Consider the following 22,318-nt stretch of genomic DNA (forward strand, 5'->3'; position numbering starts at 1 on the left):
GCCGACCAGTTTGTACGAGAACCTCAGACTTGTGTCCTGTTTTTCCGGCTGCTGTGTGTGTAAAGAGGGAGTCCATCTACCCCAGGAGAGCGACCCCTATTCCGACTGTGTCACACTAGATTATGTTGAATAAATTGAGAGCACAAGTGAGCAACATCCAAGGGCAACAGATAGAAGTGTTTTACCAAGAATGCTTTTCCTGATGTAACAGAAATAGTGCGAGCAGTGCCGAATTAACCACTTGCCTGGTGTGGTCGCATCAGATGCGACCACATTAGGCTGGGCTGTCCTTGACATGGTCGCATCTGATGCGACCATTCAGAAAAGACCAATTGAAGGCTGCGGGAAGATGATCTTCCCGCAGTTGCCAGTCATCCACTGCTCCACCCCCAATTTCTCCCGATCACTGGTGGTCACAGTAATCAGGCAGTCCGTGGCACCACCACCCAGCTCTGCAGGCACAGGACAGCTGCGGCTCACAGCAGCCGCGGCTCTGCCCAGAGTGTGTCCGATCACTATGGCCACAATGATTGGTCAGTTGAAAGACACTACCCCCCACTTGCTAGCGACAGCTCCGCCCACACTTCGGGCTGCCCAGCATGACCCAGAAGCTGTCGTGCAGCCGCTGTTGATTGTAGTTGCGACTCCTACCCTAGTGTCCCGATCACTGCTGGTAACTGTGATGGGGCAGCCCCCATTGTCACCCCTGGTCCCTCCCCCAAAGATCATATAAGTATATATATATTTACATATATATATATTTCTACTTCAGGGTCCATAGGGTATCCACAGGATACCTTGGGGTATAGGTCTGACGTCAGTCGCTGGGCACCATAGAGTTAAGCTTTTCAGCCTCCCAGGATGCACTAGGGTCCCCCTCCTATACCCCGCCCCCGAGCCAAGGCACCTCAGTTTAGTTTGGTGCCCGGCCGGAGTGGGGGCTAGAAGAGCCCCTGAAGCTTTCTTCAATGCAGCTGTGGCTGCACATCTGGATGTACAGCATGGACAGTCAGTCCTGATGTCCATGCTGTCTTCCCTACACCCCTGCCGGTACCAGAACGCCGGTACCGATCCGGGGATGCTGGTGAGCATCTGGGGTCACAGCTAGCGGTGACCCCAGATGTTCCGGACCATGGCCGGATCCAAGGGGCACAAAGGTAAGCAGCGGGGTCCCGCGGTGGGTCCCCGCTGGTCACATGGTCCTAAGTCCCCAGGCAGGGGGCTCCCTGGGGACTGGCTGCAGCGTGGAGCCAGGCGACCAACCTGCGCTTTCCACTACCCCCTGGGACAGCGGACCGCAGCAGAGCGGTAGCGCTGCGGCGTCCCAGGGGTTAAATGCATGCCAGGGGAGCGCGCCTTCCCTGTCTCACAGCCGGTGCCTCCCCCGCTGCACACAGCCCTCTCTGCACGCTGCCGACTGTTCCTGTGGCAACGCTCCTCCCCCAGGCCAGCCTCCTCTCTGCTCCTCGGCGGCCATCTTCTCCAGAACGCATGGTGAACGCTGCTGGAAGCCTGGAAGGAAGCATCGTGGTCTGGGTCCCCCCGCATACCTCTCCTCCGCTGTGGTCAGGTCTGTGTATGCAGCGCTGTGTCCTACCAGGCCCTGTGTCTGCGTAGTTGAGTGATCAGCGCTGTTAGTGCAGGAATTGATTTTCTTTGCATTGTATGTGACTGTGCTAGCGCTGCTGCCTGTAACTTTTCTCTAAACTGTCAGCTTTATTACTGTCCCTGTTCTTTCTGCTAAGCCCTTGCGGTGCGGTGCTGCAGGGTGGTCTCTCGCCTATTTAAGATATAATTGGTGAGAGGGGTCACATACGTGGTGCCATCATGTCCGAAAGTGATTTTCCCCTCCGACTACAGTGTACCACGTGTAAAGTACCGTTAGCGGAGGGGGAGGGTAGCGCGGAGGGCCTTTGCCGGCAGTGTTTGTTCATGGCGCGGCCTCTTACGGTTACAGCACCGGTACAGGAGCCGCCCTGGGCTTGTTTCGCTCAGGCGCTTACAGCCTTAGTGGGCCAGATAGCTCCGCAGCCTGCGTTTACACCGATGGGTTTATCCCAGCAGTCAGTGGTGTCGTCACCCATGCAGGGTTTCCCACGACAATTGGTGGTACCCCACAGTCTCCCTATTTCCTCGCTCCCGGTTTCTCAGGAGCCAGCGTGGGTTAACTCCCTGACGAGTTCTGTACAGCACTTGTCGGATGTGTTGCAAGGGGAGTCTGTGATGCGGCCGCATAAACAGCCGGTGGCGTCTCTGTCGGCTCCTTATGAGGATGATGAGGGGACGTCTGATGATGGGGAGATTCTGGATCCTTACGATCAGGAACCTCTCCATACTAAGGACGGTGATGCTAAGTCCAAAGTATATATTCCTGGACTTATTCGGGCGGTCCGCACAACCTTGGTGATTGAGGACGAAGTTCCCCCAGCGGCTAAATCTAAGTATGCCTTTTTCAAAGATGTGAAGGGCGATGCCACAGTCTTTCCTCTTTCGGGTCAGTTGGTGGACCATTTAGAGGAGGCGTGGAAACAGCCTGGCAAAAGATACCAGCCGCAGAGACGCCTGGCGGTGGCTTATCCGTTCGCGGATAATTATTTAGCAAAGTGGGAATCCCCTCCACAGGTGGATTCTCACGTGACCCATCTTGTCCGTAGTGCCACATTGCCGATGCCATCTATGTCCTCCCTTAAGGATGCTACGGACCGCAAGGTGGAGATCTGCCTGAAGTCCGCTTATTCCCTTGCGGGGGAGGCAGCACGGCTGGCTATGGCCATTTGCTGGGCTGCCAGAGCGATGGAGCGCTGGGCGGATTCATTAGAGGCTTCTTTTGATTCCGACTGTCCGGCCGAACAGGCGGAGTTGATTAGTAATCTCCATGATTAGGCCACTTATATCAACGAGGAGGCCCTAGACATTAGTACTCTGGTGTCTAGAATTTCTTCAGCAGCGGTGGCTGCTCATCGCATCTTGTGGCTGCGATCCTGGAAGGCGGACGCAGATTCCAAAAAGGGTCTGGAGGCGTTGCCGTTTACCGGAGAAGTTCTCTTCGGTCCGGATCTGGATAAGATTGTGGCCACGCTGGCGGCAGCCAAATCGGCTTGTCTCCCGTCGGCCGCTGCTCCTTCTGGCTCTGGACCATCGTCCTTTCGGTCATCCACGGCCCAGGGCAGGCCCAAACCACAGTCGTTTCCTCGACAGGCTGGCCCTAAGAAATCGGCCAAGCCCCGGAAGCAGGCATGGAGTACCAGACGTCCGGCCCCCAAGCCAGATGACAAGCCTGCGGTCTGACGGTCCGGGCCTCCCTTTGGGGGATCTCAGGGTGGGAGGCCGCCTGCTGCAGTTCGCCCAATGTTGGTCGGCCACTACGACAGACACTTGGGTTCTGGAGGTGGTTTCCCATGGATACGCCCTCTCCTTCCGGCACAGACCCCCGGCTCGATTCTTCACCACGGGTCTACCATCAGACCGGAACAAGGCTACGGAGCTGCGGAAGGTATTGCACACTATGCTCCAGGCTGGAGTTATAGTGCCTGTTCCATTCTCCCAGAGGGGCCAGGGTTTCTATTCAAATCTTTTTTTGGTACAGAAACCCAATGGGTCGTATCGTCCGATTCTCAACCTCAAAGCACTCAACAAGTCTTTGCGGGTTCTGAAGTTTCGGATGGAGACCCTACGGTCCATCATTCTGGCGCTGGAACCTGGGGACTACATGGTGTCATTGGACATACAGGACGCTTACCTGCATGTCCCTATTCTTTTGAGCCATGAACAGTTCCTCAGGTTTGCAATCCGCAGCGACCACTTCCAGTTTCGGGCGTTACCTCTTGGCCTGGCGACAGCACCACGTGTTTTCACCAAGGTGATGGCGGTCATGGCAGCTTCTCTGCGGCTGCAGGGAGTCCGCATGTTGCCGTACTTGGATGACCTGTTATTGGTGGCAGGATCTCCAGAGCTCCTGTTACGCCACTTGGACCTGACCATTGCACTGCTGCAACGGAATGGCTGGCTAATCAACTGGCAGAAGTCCACTCTAATCCCATCTCGGAGGATTCTGCATCTTGGAGCCTTATTGGACTCAGGACAGCAAAGGATCTTCGTGACGGAGGACAAGATCTCTGCTTTATAGTCAAGGGTGCGCAGTTGTCTGCACAGCCGCCGGGTGTCCCTACACTCGGCGATGAGGTTACTGGGCTCCATGGTGTCGGTGTTCGACATGGTGGAATAAGCCCAGTTTCACTCCAGACCTCTGCAGCACCTGATCCTGTCCAAGTGGAACGGGCTGCCTCAGTCTCTGAAGTCCCAGATGATTGTGATCACCCCGGAAGTTCACCTGTCCCTTGCGTGGTGGTTTCAGACGACCCACCTCAACAAGGGACGTCCGTTCTGGGTTCCAAATTGGGTCCTGTTGACAACGGACACCAGTCTTCGGGGTTGGGGAGCAGTTTCGGGTCCACACTTGTTCCAGGGCAGGTGGACGCCGACAGAAGCTGAGCTTCCAATAAATATCTTGGAACTCCGAGCGGTCTTCAATGCTCTCCAGCAGGCACATCGGTTTCTCCAGGGTCACCCGGTGCAGGTCCAGTCGGACAACGCTACCACCGTGGCCTACATAAACAGGCAAGGAGGAACCCACAGTCGGGCGGCTCTCGTAGAGGTCTCTCGGATCCTGGTTTGGGCGGAGCGCAATCTTCCGGCCATATCAGCGGTCTTCATCCCGGGAGTGCTAAATTGGGAGGCGGACTTTCTAAGTCGCCAGGACGTTCATCCGGGGGAATGGTCCCTGCACACGGACGTTTTTCAACTGCTGGTGGACAGGTGGGGTCTTCCAGAGATCGACCTCATGGCGTCCCGGCACAACAACAAGTTGCCGGTGTACGGGTCTCGCACAAGAGACGAAGGGGCGTCTCTGGTGGATGCTCTGTCCGTCCGGTGGACGTTCCTGTTTGCATACCTGTTCCCTCCGGTCTCCCTTCTTCCACGGGTAATCCGGAAATTCAAACAGGAAGGAGGGACGCTCCTGTTGATAGCTCCCGCGTGGCCCAGATGGCACTGGTTCTCAGACCTTCAGTGTCTGTCCGTGGACAGTCCTCTGCGGTTGCCGCTACGACCGGACCTTCTGTCTCAGGGTCCTTGTCTTCACCCGGATCTGACTCGGCTGTCTTTGACGGCGTGGCTGTTGAGACGGCCATGCTGAGGTCCCGGGGGTTTTCCAGCTCTGTGGTGCGTACCATGTTGAGAGCTCGGAAACCATCTTCCGCGAGGATATACCATCGCGTGTGGCATACGTTCTTCCAGTGGTGTCGACCGAGAGGTTATGCACCGCGGGAGTTTCGTCTGTCTCGGATTCTCGCCTTCCTGCAAGCGGGACTAGATCATGGGCTTCGCCTTGCTTCTTTGAAGGTACAGGTTTCGGCCCTGTCTGTCTGGTTTCACCGTAGGATTGCTACAATCCCGGATGTGCGCACCTTTATGCAAGGTGTTGTCCGCATTCAGCCGCCCTTTGTTCCATCTGTGGCGCCTTGGGATCTGGCTGTCGTCCTGAGGGCTCTCCAAGGACCGCCGTTTGAACCACTGGGCTCAGTGGATCTTAAATGGCTAACAGCTAAGACTGTTTTCCTTCTGGCTATTGCTTCGGCCAGACGTGTTTCTGAGTTAGGGGCTCTTTCTTGTAGACCCCCTTTCTTGGTTTTTCATGGGAACAAGGCAGTGCTGCGCTCTCGGCCCGAGTTTCTTCCCAAAGTTGTTTCCCAGTTTCATGTTAACGAGGAAATCGTTGTTCCGGCCTTTAACTCACCGGGTCTTTCCGTGGGTGAGGCCTCTTTGGATGTTGTGCGGGCCTTAAGGACTTATGTTGACCGCACTTCTTCGTTTAGGAAGTCGGACGCTTTGTTTGTCCTCTATGGCTTCCGTAAAAAGGGTTGGCCTGCTTCAAAGCAAACTTTGGCAGCCTGGATCCATATGGCTATTTCTGAAGCTTATCTTCATGAAGGCCTACCGGTTCCTCCTTCTCTGAAGGCTTATTCCACTAGGTCTGTGGGTCCTTCGTGGGCAGCTCGACGTGGTGCCTCGGCAGTTCAGATCTGCAAGGCTGCTACGTGGTCCTCAGTCCATACCTTTGTGAGGTATTACAGGTTTGACACCTTCGCCTCTCAGGATGCTTCCTTCGGGCGGCAGATTCTCCTTTCTGCACAGGAGCATCCCCACCCTTAAAGGATACTGCTTTGGGACATCCCCAAGGTATCCTGTGGATACCCTATGGACCCCGAAGTAGAAAATATGAGATATGGTAAGAACTTACCCTTGTTATCCCTATTTCTACGAAGTCCATAGGGTTCCACAGGACTGTTGCACCTGTGCTGCAGATGGGCTTTGCTCTGGTCACCGGTTTTCCGTCTCCCTCTGGTGAGAATGTGATTCTTGTATGTGTCCAGATCTTTTTTCTCTCTCTTCCTTCTCCTCCTCCGGCCTATGGCTTGATAACTAACTGAGGTGCCTTGGCTCGGGGGCGGGGTATAGGAGGGGGACCCTAGTGCATCCTGGGAGGCTGAAAAGCTTAACTCTATGGTGCCCAGCGACTGACGTCACACCTATACCCCAAGGTATCCTGTGGAACCCTATGGACTTCGTAGAAATAGAGATAACAAGGGTAAGTTCTTACCATATCTCATATTATTGTAACACAGGGTATTGAAATGATTCCATATAGGCAGGTATTTTTGGTAAAGCAGTGGCTTTTTAATAGCAGCAAATATTGCAGCTTAGCACACGTGAGTTAAGGCCTGCACACATAACATAAAGTAAACAAACAAACATAAAAGTCTCAGCACTCCTAGTGCCAATCAGTCAGCAGTGGCTTGCAGCCACAATTTTGGCATGTTCTCGCATCATAGCCCTTTGACCCTGGCACTACAACACTGTGGGTCTCATTCAGACCCGCTCGCAAGCGCAGGACGCTCGCAAGCGGGTCGATGTTACCCCAATGCGCATGCGCACGATGGAGGGAGCTCCGTCGTGTGCATGCGCGAGGCCCGCACTGCGACAGCCAAGCTGTCGCTCCGGGTCTCGCACCAAAGGGGGCGTGCTGTTGATGGTGACTGACAGCACGCCCCCTTTGGTGGGCATGCCGGGGGCGTGGCTGCCAGATGGAGGCGTTCCCATGGGAACGCCTGCCGTCTGGGTCCAGCCCCACTGACATCACTAGTGATGTCAGTGGGAGTGATTTTGGCTCTGATAGAGCCAAAATCACTCCAGGGCTTGTGGCAGCGAGACCCTACCGCAGGGTCTCGTCGCAAGCCCGATGGTCGCGATGGTCTTGACAGCTATGCGAGCGTCCAAAAGGCCGCTCCACATTTACATAGGACGGCCCTGATTCAGAACGAGCGCTCTGGAGAGAGCGTCCGGTTCTGAATCAGGGCCTGTGTCCCTACTTCCTGGCTGATACTCAGCATCAGGGTAAGGAGCATCAGGTGTGTGAGAGTTTTAAAACCTTCCTGTGCTCCAGTGATTATTCCAGTTGGGTTTGTGTGAATGTGAAAACCTGGAATTCCACACCTCCACTGCTAATGCAGAACACACAGGTTTCACTCCAGCCTCCCTTGGAGGGAGCTAATTCCTCCAGAATGTGGGTAATTCAGGTGATAGACAATCCCTCTCACCATACATTCTCCCCTTTCGCTTTTCCAAGCTTTGGGAAGTGCACGTATTCCTTGGTGATGGCCGACACCCTTGTCGAAGCTGGATTATTGACTGAGACAAGATCAGTTTAAAATTGAATCACAACGACACCATCTTGCGACCGGCCGCAAGACGCCATCTTGGAAATGAGATCGCAAGACGCCATTTTGCGAATGGCTGCCTAAGCGCCATTTTAGATAAACTCACACTTTAGTACATGTGGCGATATTACTATTAGCATCATGCGAATGCATCTGTGACCATTGCCATAAGTTACGGCGATTCACCAAAAGCCCATTTCATGACTTTACGTAGTTTGGGTGCTCTCTATAAAGTGTATATTATTATAATTCCCCTAAAGGATATATTTCAGAAATGGCTTTACAGTATGTCAAGATTGGATTGCATTAGCAACAACAGAGCAAATGCCCACGTGACAACTAGCCTGTGTAGATAAGCTTACTGGATATAATGTCTGCTCTCACTCCAGGTGGCCCTGCTCGAATACACACCTTACATTAGCAGGCTTCCTGCAATAAAATACCTTCAAAGCCAAGAGTGTTATCTTTGGGTCTTGTAGCTGTGCTAATTTGCTTTTACACAAGAACCTGGGAGAACAAAGGACTTTACTTTTGAGCCTGGGAAGGGAGGGGGCTGCTGAGAGAGGGGGGCATGTGGAACTATAAGGCTCAGCATTCCACACTGCTAAGTGTTCACTTAGTTTAAGTGAGATTTAAGTGCACCATTTTTCATACACACATTAATACGCACAATTGCACTGGTAACTAATCGCATATTAGCGAATGCATAAGATCCTATATGAAAACGCTGTTCATTAGCTTTATGCGCACGCATCTGCTCCAAGTTAACTAGCATCTTTATATCAAACCCCGCATACTCACACATTACATATCCACATACAAGGTTCCATAAGCTTTAAGGGATAAGATTTAAGTTTGTTCATTTAGTATAAATGCTGTGAAGTAAAGATTATTTGGTAACTAAGGTTTTATACATGCTAAGTAAGCCGTGTTTGGTTTTGTACTGATGCGTACTCAACAGAATTCCGGTATTATCGGTGTGGAGATCGCATCATGCATTCTCAACTTATTGACCGCAGAGACTTCAAGCAACAAAATGTATATTATATGAACAACTGTTAGGATGTTGCATGCGGCGGGAAACCAGAGACCCTCAGTTGTTGGAGGCTGGGTTGTGTCTATTTGAATCAGCCTGTTAAATGCTCTGTAACAGATACATCCCCCTTGAGGACCAATGGCATCAGCAACAAACTTCTCTATTGTGTTGTCTATTTCTGGGGGGTATAAATATGTGTGCTCCAACACTGGGTCTTAGTCTTCTTGCTGAATGCTGACTGACGAGGGGTTTCTTGCTGATGCCTAACATCTTGACCAGAGAGTGCTGCGTATGTATAATTGTACTTGGGTCTGTATAATTCCTTTGCGCCGAATTGTGTATGGATCAATAGCGTGTAACTGACTGTACTTTTACTTGAATAATACTTTGTGCTTTGGAACCACAGATTCTAGGTCTGAAGTCTTTATTTACTGTATGACTGCGTACGCAAAATAGCGTCATCCTTAGAGGTTTATAGGTAGGATATTAGAAGGTATAGGCAGGGGTATATAGAGGTTCTAATTCAGTATCATTAGTTGGGGGCTAGTAGTGAAGTCACTTACCTACTCACACGGTAAATACGGTTATCAATATTCAGCAACGGGTGGAGTGGCCACATGCAGGGTTTACCTGTAACCGCTTTGTGCTGAAAGATCGCTATCCGTTTCTGTGTGAGCCAAGGAAGCTGACTAGAATCCAGGGACAAGAGAGGAAAAAGTTTGTTTTCCTTTGTTGATAGAACCTAACGTTTCAAGGGGTGCCGCAGTATTGAGTACGTGGCTGAGTCACAGTTTTGCGCACAGCAAAGACGCACTTTTGCGTATGCAGCTAAAAAAAGTTGTCATATGGTTGTGTGATAGTCGCATTATTGTGTATGCGACTGGTCGCACCATAGTGTATACGTACTTCCGGTTGTGCTGCCACAGTGTTTAAACAAAGCCGTTGAGGTTTACATTTTTCAATTGTTATCAATATCTGGGTTAACGTGTATTTTTCTGCGCAGGAAAAAGTGTGTAACAGTGAGTATTTGTTGGTAGGGGTAACTTGTTCCCTACAGTTAGAGGTACCGTATGACCTTTAAGGGCTAAGTGCTAGTCGCTCGGTAAGCAGCTTACCATTCTATACACAGTAGCAGGTGTACATGTCTTTGTTGCAGAGAAGGTGTGGAAGTTGCCTTTTTAAATCTTATCCAGGTGTGGAAGTTGCCTATTTAAATCTTATCCATGTGTGGAAGTTGCCTTTCTAAATCTTATCCGAGTGTGGAAGTTGCCTTTTTCAAATCTTATCCAGGTGTGTGGGCGCATCCTGTTAGTATCGTCCACAGGAAGTGAAAGTATCTTGATTGTCTTTCACCAGTTTAAATCTTTATTGAAAAGCATAGGAGTTGTCTCAGAATGGGGGCCATGCAAACAATAGAAATGTTAGACAATGATGTGCTGCTAATGGAGGCGCCGATTGGATCGGCTCGTATTATGCATACTAAGGGCCTGATTCAGAGCCGTTCGCTATTTGCGGTCGTTCGTTCAAAAACAAGGGGTGGCTATTCAAATGATCCGTTCGCAAATTGCAGTCTGTTCACACCTCTAAGTCTGAACGAGCGAGCAAAACATACGCTCGTTTATTTGATAAAAACGCCCCCTGGCCGCTCGCACCGTACGTCATGTCCGCTATTTATTAGATTAATCGAGTACATCGTACAGCGTATGAACTGATCGCTATTCTTGTGGTTGGTTTTTTCAACCGCTATTTTGCGAGCAGTTCTGAGTTAAAAAAAACCAAGTGACGTGGTCAATGACGCTGCTGTATTAATTATGCACTCCCTTAAAACGCCCGTTTTGACCTTTAAGCACGCCTGCGTTCGAATTCCACTCCCCCGTTTTCAAACACCTACCCCTGTTACCACCCACATACGCCTCATTCTGTCACTCAAAATAGCAGGCACTCGCTATATAGCGTACAAATGATTTTCGGCCGCACTGTCTGGTTCGCGCATGCGTACTAAAAACCGTACGCATGCGCAGATGTGCGAACATCGCTCGGAATGAGCGTACGGCCGCTAGCGAGCGGCTCTGAATGAGGGCCTAAGTACGGTACTTATGCAATAAGGTATTGTGATGTATGGTTTAAAATGACGATGAAGAGTGTTAGACCGTTTCCCAGAATTGGTAGTTTTGATAAGGATGTATTAGATAATGTCCGGGATCACATCAGTTTGATGTGCTCCCGAGGGAAAAAGGGAAAATATTATGAATGTTTAAAATTGTGGCATCATGAAGGGGATGCGTGGCTTAAAAATGTGCAAGCGACGCAAGCTTGCGTTGCAAGAGCATTGCCAGAAAACACATCCGCGACGCTTAATTGCAATACGGACGGGCCGCAAAATGGTGCGCATGTGTAGCAAGGTAGCGTTATGGAGAGTATTGCCAGCAGTTCACGCTCACCACCTCCACCTTATGTGGATGGAGGTGCAACTACAGTTACCAAAAATACCCATAAAAATGTAACAAGGAACTTGTACCCTCTCTTATGCAATCATAAAGAAAATGTTCATGATGTGGATGATGAGCCCATTGAAATGTCTGCCATTTCCCATGCTGTACAAATGATAGACGCTGTATCACAACAATCACGAGTGGTGCTGCCATCTTCATCGGTAATAGCAAGCAAAGTGCTAACACCCTTTGCACCCGTAGAGGAAGTTGTTAATACCATATGTAGCAGCAACAGATTAAACCCTCAGCCAGGTAACAAGGTCAAAAGTAGCAGTGCTACCGGTCTGCATCCCATTCGGACAATAAATGTTCTGAATGGAAATGTAGATGCGAACGGTGTAGTGCCCACGAGGGAAGTAGTAATGCATTCTCTTTGGACAAGGGTAGAACTAAATTCCATCATAAATGATTTCCCCGATCCCAAAAAGGAACTAGCCAAATGTCAAAGATTTTTGAGGAATTTGGGTAGTTCTCATGAGCCAACTAATAAAGATTGGCAATGGTGTTAAGGGCCTGTCTACCACGCAATACCGACGTGACAAAATTTATCACGGATTGTGCATTGGATGGTGACGTTCCCTTAACAGATCAAGTAAACCAAGGTAACATTTCCCACATAGTAACTCAATTGGGTATATATTTTCCAGTAGTAGTCAACGGGAACAAAATTTTCACCATTAAACAAAAGGAGAGTGAATCTGCAGAAGATTATTTCGACTGGGCTCTGCAGGCTATCGCCCAGTACACTGGGTTAGAAGATATTAAAGATAACACTCACCACAGGGGAATGATAGTCACGGTACTCATGGATGGGCTTAAAGAGAATTTAAAGACTCGGGTTCAGACCTCACAACCTGCCTGGAGGGGAGTCACAATAGATACACTCATAGAATCTGCCATAAAACATGATAAAAACATCTCAAAGAAGAGAGAGACCCAGAGCGAAAAACTAATGGCTGTCAGTATCCAAGCTCTGGAGGGAATGACGGTAACATCACAGCCAATTGACACACTCGCACCTGCACACACACTTACACCTGAACAGTTATATGCCCTCACTAACCCCACGCAACAACAAACAGCTCTATTCCACTAACCCAACACAACCACAGGTCCCATACTGTTCACAAACCTTATATCCCCCACAATACCCTTACCCTCCCTATCCTTACCCATATCCACCACCTTTACCCTCTGCTCAAACCTCACAACAACACGTCTTCACCCGATCCACGAACATGTTTTAATTTTAAACAAACAGGACACTTAAGTAGAAACTGTACAGTAAGAAGAGTAGGAACCCCAAATCAGGGAAGACCTGGACATCCCCATAAGGGATATGCACAGAGACCAGCAATTGTCCAGCCGGCACCAGCTCCAATTGTGGCCGTAAATGCTTTATTGGAGAATGGTAGCCAACGCTAGGGGTCAGGTCATACCTGTAGTCTACAGATAGTCAGGTTAACGGGAAGTACTAGGGAAAAACCGGTCATGATGGTTGATGTAGCTGGTACTGAATATCCTTTTCTTGTAGACACAGGGGCGACCAGGTCAGTGATAAAATCTCCCGTTAATTTACAGGTGACCAACGAGACAGTACCAACAATGGGTGTAACAGGTAAAGTGGAACATTATCCTTTAACAAAGTCCACAGAGGTTACTATTGGGCCGTTGCATACCAGGCATTCTTTCCTTCTGGCTGCTGTGACTCCTACTAACCTGCTGGGTAGAAATCTGTTATGTAAAATGGGATGTGTTATATATTGCACCCCTGATGGTGTATTTTTGGATATCCCAGAGAGAGTTGCACACGAGGTGTGGGATATGTTGGACACTCCCCAAAGGATAATGTATCACTCAACAAGTTTAAATGAAAATCCATCTCAGGTAGATGAAATGTCCCAAATTCCAGATTCCCTTTGGACTAAGGATGGACAGGACACTGGATTAATGGCAAAAGTAAGCCCTGTAATGGTAAATTTAAAAAGCGGTTGGCAAGCTCCAAAAATTCCCCAGTACCCACTAAAACAGGAGGTAGAATTAGGGGTTTTTCCAATAATTGAGCGATTATTGCAACAGGGAATTTTAGTTCGTACAGCTAGTGTAGCCAACAGTCCCATCTTTCCAGTGAAAAAGAGTGGTGGGAGGGGTTATAGGCTGGTACAAGACCTTAGAGGTGTTAAAAAGGTGGTAGAGAGCCAATTCCCTGTAGTGCCAAATCCAGTTGTAATTCTGATGCAGATCTCACCAAATGCAACCCATTTCACTGTCATTGACCTCTGTTCTGCTTTCTTCTCTGTGCCTCTCCACCCTGACTGTCAGTATCTATTTGCATTTACATACAGAGGTGTACAATATACATGGACATGGTTACCCCAAGGTTTCATAGACAGCCCCAGTATCTTCTCCCAGGCATTGCACGACTGTTTACAATCTTTTCAACCTGCCAATGGATCTGTTCTAATTCAATATGTGGATGATTTATTGCTATGTTCTGACTCGTTTATGTCATGTTTGAATGATACTAAACTTTTGTTACTTCATCTCTCGCATACAGGACACAAGGTGGCTAAGGACAAACTACAGCCGTGCCAATCCAAAGTAAAATATTTGGGACACTGCCTAACCCAGGGGTTACGACATCTTACAAATGATAGAATCCAGGCCATACAAAACATGACACTGCCGCAGAATCAACAGCAAATTCGTACCTTCTTTGGAATGTGTGGATACTGCAGAATATGGATCCCAGGTTTTTCTATTTTGGCCTTTACTTTACAGGAATTAGGGCCTGATTCAGAGCCGTTCGCTATTTGTGGTCGTTCGTTCAAAAACAAGGGGTGGCTATTCAAATGATCCGTTCGCAAATTGCAGTCTGTTCCCACCTCTAAGTCTGAACAAGCGAGCAAAACATACGCTCGTTTATTTGATAAAAACGCCCCCTGGCCGCACGCATCATACGTCATGTCCGCTATTTATTAGATTAATCGAGTACATCGTACAGCGTATGAACTGCTCGCTATTCTTGTGGTTGGTGTTTTCAACCGCTATTTTGCGAGCAGTTCTGAGTTAAAAAAACCAAGTGACGTGGTCAATGACGCTGCTGTATTAATTATGCACTCCCTTAAAACGCCCGTTTTGACCTTTAAGCACGCCTGCGTTCGGATCTCCACTCCCCGTTTTCAAGCACCTTCCCCTGTTACCACCCACATACGCCTCATTCTGTCACTCAAAATAGCAGGCCCTCGCTATATTGCGTACCAACGATTTTCGGCCGCACTGACTGGTTCGCGCATGCGTACTAAAAACCGTACGCATGCGCAGATGTGCGAACATCGCTTGGAACGAGCGTACTGCCGCTAGCGAGTGGCTCTGAATGAGGGCCTTAGTCTCTTCCTCAAAGCTCAATCGTGTCGTACACACAGAGGAATCAGAGCAGGCTTCCCTTAATCTTAAAGATAGTCTGACAAAAGCTCCTGCATTGGGAATACCTGACTATGAAAAACCTTTTGATTTGTATTGTACGGAAGCCGATGGTTGTGCTACAGGTGTCCTTACACAAAAACATGGTGATGCCAGTAGGCCCGTAGCATACTACAGTGCCCAATTGGACACTGTAGCAAGATCACTCCCCACTTGTTTGAGAAGTGTAGCAGCTACTGCTCTATTGGTGAGTAAAAGTGAGGACGTAGTACTGGGTCATGATATGATTGTCTACAGTCCCCATGCTGTATCTGCTGTGTTGAACTCAGCACAAACCAGACACGTCTCTTCGGCTAGGTTTACCAAATGGGAACTAGCTCTAATTGCACCACCAAACATCACTGTTAAACGTTGCAGCACGCTGAACCCAGCAACGTATTTACCATATGTACAACATGATGTACAAAGGGTGGAAGGAGATGAGTTGCTGGTGGGAGGTGAGTTCAGCAGACATAAAGATGCACATGATTGTATGGAGTATTTGAATCAGACTTTTACTGCTAGACCTGACATACATGACACACCTTTAGAGAATGTAGATGTGACTCTTTACTAGGGATGTGCAGGCTCGGTTCTACTCGGTTCCGTTCGTTTTTTTTTACCGAATCTTATTGGGTATCAGCTGTCACAAGTTTTGGATAGCCAATAAGATTCGGTATAAAAAAACGAACGGGGGGTGTGGCTTGGCGTCCATCAGGATCGGTAGTGTCTCCCTGCAGCTCCCGCCTGATAGCCCAGATATATGAGACCAAAGCTGCTGGGGACAACTGACACCAGTCCCAGCCTCTGATATACCCCCTGCACCAGCGGTGGCCGAGGTTACGGAGCCGGGGAGTGATTAATCTGCTCCCGCGGGTTGTGGCCTGGTCACGCGAGTGAAGCCGGGGCCTCAATTTTAAACCTGGTGCCCGGCGGATTGACTCCCGAACTGCAGCGCTTCCTTACCTGGTGCGGTGCCTATACCTCCCCTGTCCTCTTCACACTGTCTCTCTTCAGTAGCCCCTCTGACCCGCTCGCGCGGAGTGGAGCCGCGGGCTCAGCTGCAGGGCTGGCTCTGCTGCGATCCTCCGGTCATGTGTGAGGTCTGAAAGGTCTGCCGCTCTGGACGTTCTCAGCGGCTCCCACTGTCTGGAACCACAGGCTCCTGTTGTGGACGGGTGAGTCCTCCTGTGCCCTGTGTCCTTCCTGACGACCTGCCCTGCGGACTTGCTGTGCAGCTCACCGGGGGCTGCTGTGACTAGGCTGCCCAAGTGACATTCAGCTCTTGTCTGATTCTCACACCTGGTGACCCTTGATAGCGGAGATACTATGGGCAGCCCAGTCCACTAACGGGCACCCTACCACCTCATGGTTAATCATTAAATTTTCCCATAATTCACTCCTGATAGGGGCTGAGGGGCGAGTTCTGTCGGCTGGCCCGGGATCTCTGTTTTGCCCATGCTCCCTATACATGTGCTACTACTTTGAAACACTATTACAAACTTCGTTTTTAACCTTTTCCTCTGCTCTATTGCTGCACCATTATTGATTACTGGAGTGGTTTTTGCTAAATCAACATATACTGGGTCAAATCCGCCCCGTGCAGCTACACTGGTGTTCTTGACCTATATCTGATCCTGGATGTCATAAGTGCCGTGGAAACGGTGGACGTTCTAGATATAGACTCATGCTGTTCCTGGTGTAATATGTGATCCTCTGCTCCCCCCGCTTCAGAGCTACAAGCATACTTATTACTTTTCTCTATGTATCCACACATTGCTATATTATTCTTGTTTAACACGATACTATGAGCAGATCAGGGAATAGAACAAGAAAAACTGCCTCACAAGATATCTCACAACATTTCTCCCGCCGTGGGTCACAGACCTCAGTTACTTCACCTGCTACCTCTATATCTCAACCAATGATGGATCCCATGTCAGCCCCCTCAACAAAAGAGGACATACAATCCCTTCAATCCATGATATTGGACCTTAAAACCTCATTCACAAGTGCTCTTCAAACGGCTATTGGTGAATTGAAATCTGACATCGCCGTTCTGGATTCTCGTACCTCATTGTTGGAATCACAAGCAGACACCCATAGGAATTTCCAAGAAAAAACAGGCAACAACATGGACTGCCTACATAGCGAACTGGAGTTTCTCCGAGAGAAGACAGAGGATCTCGAAAATCGCGAGAGACGGAACAACCTCCGAATCCGTAATATCCCGGAGGCCATTACAGCTTCCGACTTGGAATCCTATCTCAAGAGACTGTTTATTTCAATAGCTCCCTCACTGACCGCTGAGTCCATACAGATAGAGTGAGCTCATCGAGCATTGCGACCCAAACCCAAAGATTCTGACCCTCCTAGGGATGTTATTCTTAAATTGCTGTCATTCCAGATCAAGAACAACATCACCATGGCCTGCAGAAACACTACCTCATTTTTGTTCGATGGATCCCATATTCAAATATTCCAAGATTTGGCTCCGGCCACCTTAGCTAAACGCCGCGACCTCCGAGCAGTCACAGCTACACTCCGGGATCACGGCTATAAATACAGATGGGGATTCCCCTTTCGTCTCTCAGTGAACATTGAGGGCCGCCTTCATTCTGTTCGCTCGGTGGAAGAGGGGAATCAACTGCTTAGAAAGCTGAACCTGACATCTATTCCTGATCTAGTTCTTGGTCATTCTGGAGCATCGTCGTCGACTTGACCTACTTCCGATTTGGGTTTGAATGTCTTTTGTAGCCCTTTATGACTCTAAAATTAATATTCTGTTTCCTACAAGTTATTCTTTAATTGACTCAATGTCTTTACTGTGAACTAGAAATTTCCGAAATGTTTGATATATCGTTATCTTTTATTGCTGTGGCCCCGCCTAACATACAGGTAAAGATTTTCTTTTCAAGAGCTCAATCTAGTTCTAATAGTAGTGAGGGCTTTTATTTTTTATTTTATTATCTTGATTTAATGTGTGCTGGAACATAGTCATAATATTATCTGTGTTTGCCGCGCTAGCATCTATACATGTACTCTATTGATAATGATACTAAGGTTACTAGTGTTGCCTCTTTGCCCGTTAATACAATGTCTTGCGATTATAATGTGTATTGTGGCCCTATCATGAGACCAATGCTCTTTTTCATCTTTTCTTGTTCATAATGTTATATGCTGTTCAGTATTAATCAATAATTATTATATGTAGCTCCTAGGGGGGAGTGGTGGTAATTTCACCTCACTCCACCCCCCCAATCTTGGGATTATAATTATATATACAAATTGGGCTTCTTAGTAGGCCTATTATTAATTATACTATTCAATCCCACCTGTGAGCTCCCATTCCTGTGGAGCTCTACTTTTGTGGCCGACTATCCATATCTGTAGGATATTCTCGGCCGTTTATTTAGTCTCTATTTTTGTTTTCATCTCTTATTTTATTTTCTTGTTACCCCCCTTCTTTTTTTTTTTTTTTCTTCCCCCTTTCTAGCGGACCCCGGAGTTTTGTTTTTTATTTGGCAATTTAAGTTATTTGAAACCTTATCGCGATGCCTTTAATAAGTTTATCCATTAACACAAAGGGTCTTAATACACCCCAAAAGCGCTCACATCTTCACAAGACCCTCCGTAAATTGAAAGGAGATATTATTTTCTTACAAGAAACCCACTTGAAAAATAACTCACACCCGTCACTATCCTCCAAAACTTTCCCAATGGTGTGGTATTCCAACCATGCCTCCAAACGTAATGGCGTGGCAATCTTGCTCAGAAAGTCCCTCCCTTTTCAATTTCTAGATTCCAGAAGTGACTCTGAGGGCAGATATATTATGATACGAGGTAAACTCCGACATGAGGAGATTACATTAGCTAACATATATGCCCCTAATACTGGCCAAACCAGATTCTTTCGTAAATTTTTTCATGATCTCAATATTTATTGTAAGGGTAAAACACTGGTAGGGGGAGATTTTAACATGACTCTCGCTCCTCATATGGACAAATCAGGCTCCTCCCCCTCGTAGAGACATATCAACCCCATCCTTGGCATTACAAAAAAATATAGCTGAGAATGGGCTTTTTGATGTATGGCGTTCTCTTAACCCCACCATCCGAGATTACACCTTTTACTCTATACCTCATGATGTCTATTCCCGTATTGATTTATTTCTTTGTTGTGCCTCACACAGTCTGCAATTCATTCCAAGATAATTCCTAACACTTGGTCAGACCATTCAGTTTTGTCAGTAACATTTGACCTTTTAGAATCTAAGAATGGTAGGTCACCATGGAGACTCAACGAGACTTTACTAAAAATCCCCCAATTTCAAGAACTGATCAAATCTAAAATTCAGGATTACTTCGTTCTTAATATGCAGGGAGAGTGTACTATGTCGACGGTTTGGGAGGCCCATAAAGCAGTCATACGGGGATCGATTATCCAATATGCATCTCGTAGAAAACGAGAACAGAGACAACAGATAGATCACCTGACCAACTCCATTGCAGCTCTTGACAGAGAACACAAACGCACTCACTCCAAGACCACTCTTACCCAACTTTCTAAAGCAAGAGCTGAATTGCAATCGCTCCAAGCTGAAGAGGTCGAACGATCTCTACGCTGGGCTAATCAAAATTTCTATGACAAAAGCAACAAGGCTCATACCTTATTGGCAAATAAACTCCGAAATAAAAAAGCTGCCCAGGCCATCTACTCAATTAAAGACCCCACTGGCCGTTTGACCTATGACCCTAAATGTATCAACAAGGTTTTCTTGGATTACTATCGAGCTCTATATAATTTAAAACCACCGGTTGACCCATCCTCATATGCCACTGAGTCCCATTTGTATCTAGATTCCTGTGCCCTCCCCCAAATTGATACATCTGCTCGTCAGCTGTTAAATAATGATATCTCAATTGAGGAACTTGAAGCGGCATTAAAAACCCAGAAACCATCTAAGGCCCCAGGCCCAGACGGATATTCAATGGCCTACTACAAAACATTTGCCCCTCAGCTGTTACCATATATGGTTAAACTATTTAATGGGGTCATGAATGGTACCCCGTTCCACACTGATTCTTTGGCTTCTCGTATTATAGTTATCCCCAAGCCCGGTAAAGACCCTTCCCTTTGTACCAATTATAGGCCCATCTCTTTAATAAACACTGATCTTAAATTATTTGCCAAGGTACTTGCTAGTAGATTAAATTCTGTGTTAACATCTTTAATCGACACTGATCAAGTAGGCTTTATGCCGGGACATCAGGCCTCAGATAATACAAGATGCACTATCAATTTGATCCACCATATTAATGCCTCCAAAACACCTTCTATAGTCCTAGCACTCGACGCTGAGAAGGCGTTTGATCGCATTTCATGGCCCTTCTTATTCTCTACCCTCTCCTCATTTGGATTCAGAGGCCTTTTTATCACGGCTATTAAAGCCCTCTATTCCTGTCCCTCTTCTATGGTTTTGACGAATGGGATCTGTTCCCCCCGATTCACCCTCAATAACGGCACACGACAAGGCTGCCCATTATCACCCCTTATATTTGCCCTATGCATCGAACCACTAGCAGCCCGTATTCGAGCTAATACTGATATACAGGGCATCACAGTGGGTCAAAACCATTATAAAATATCCCTTTTCGCAGACGATGTTCTCTTGACTCTTTCAAATCCATTAATATCCCTTCCTAACCTTCAAAAGGAGCTCTCCATTTACGGTTCTTTTTCGGGATACAAAATTAATCATTCTAAATCGGAAGCTTTGGCATTATATGTCTCTCCACAAATGCAGGCCACGTTAACCTCTTCGTTTCCTTTTCTTTGGAGGCCATCCGCTATAAAATATCTTGGGATATTCATCACTAAAAACTATTCTTCTCTGTATCAGGCTAATTTTGTCCCTCTGATTAATAATTTGATTCAGGAACTTCAGATCTGGGACCGGATGTATATTTCGTGGTTTGGTAGAATAAACGCTCTCAAAATGAACCTTCTCCCCCGTTTATTATACCTTTTCCAGACTCTTCCAATTTCGGTACCCCGCGCAACCCTCATTTCTTTACAAAAACACTCTAACAGATTTGTATGGGCGGGTAGTAGACCACGTATCAAGAGATCAATTCTTAGCAAAAGTACAATCACGGGGGGCTTGGGACTCCCTATTCTACAGTCTTACTATGAGGCATGTCATCTTAATCACATCCTGTCATGGCATTCTGACCCAGGAGTTAAAAAGTGGGTTGATATTGAGAACTCCTTAACACAATGTGGTACGCTTAATACGTTGGTTTGGCTTCCTAAAAATTGTAGGCCGGCGTCAGTGTACTCAATCCCTACTATCAAATTTTCTCTCCAACTATGGGACAAAGTACGCGCCACCTATGATCTTTCTCCCTATCCATCCCCACTCACCTCAATATGGGATCATCCTCAATTCCCCTCAGGATGTGATAGAAAAATGGCAGCTCCATGGCAGGCTCGAGGTATAGAAAGATTTATTCATATCAAAGGCGATTTTGCTCCCTCCTCATTCCAGAACTTCCAAGATCGCTTTAACCTCCCTTCCTCTTGCTTCTTCCAATATTTTCAAATTATTAGTTTTATCTGCTCCCAATCTAAATCTTCTTCGCTGCGCAACCCTACCTCATTTGAACGTTTGTGTTTATATTCAATTGGGAGAAGAGGGAATATCTCAATAATTTACAATTCAATTTTGGCCCCCGATTATCCTCCACGCGAACCGCACGAATTGCTGTGGGAATCTGACTTAGCTACAAATATAGATGAGGATCAATGGGAAGAAATTAGATTACGTACCGCCAAAGCTTCTATTAGTGTATCCATACGCGAAACTTGCTATAAAGTATATACCCGTTGGTACTTAGTACCTACTAAACTCCATTCCATATTTCCTGCTACATCCAAAATGTGTTGGAGACTTTGTGGTCAAGAGGGGTCATTTTTCCACATTTGGTGGTCTTGTCCCTCTATCCGCCTTTTTTGGTCCCATGTTCGCCAATTGATTAATCAGACTCTTGGTACGGGATTTACTTTAGATCCATTATCAGCTTTATTGAATGCACCACTTGTTGGTGTATCTAAAAACCAGGGTAAACTGATTACACATATATGTAATGCAGCTAAAACCCTTATAGCCAAACACTGGAAAGACCACCGCCCACCCTCAAAAGAGGCTCTTATAGCTAAAATTAACTACATTGCATCAATGGAATATATTTCCAGTTTACAAAATAATTCGGTAACAAAATATCATCTGATTTGGTTACCATGGTTTCACTCTCAGACTCGTCCTGCTCCTGGAGTCCGTTGAATACTCTACCCTAAAACTCCCTCCCTTCTTTCCCCTCTGAACCCCCCCCTTTTTTTTTTTTTTTTGTTCCTTCTCCTCTTTTCTTTTTTCCTTTTCCTTTCTATTTCTCTTTTGTGTTATAAAATACAAAATTATTGAGATGTTATGGTTAATAATGCTTAGTAAACGATCAGTATTATTTGTGTTGACTTTGGCTAATTTATTAAA

The sequence above is a fragment of the Taudactylus pleione genome, unplaced genomic scaffold (assembly GCF_031769625.1).
Source record: "Taudactylus pleione unplaced genomic scaffold, aTauple2 ptg000186l, whole genome shotgun sequence".
In the NCBI taxonomy this organism is placed as follows: Eukaryota; Metazoa; Chordata; class Amphibia; order Anura; family Myobatrachidae; genus Taudactylus; species Taudactylus pleione.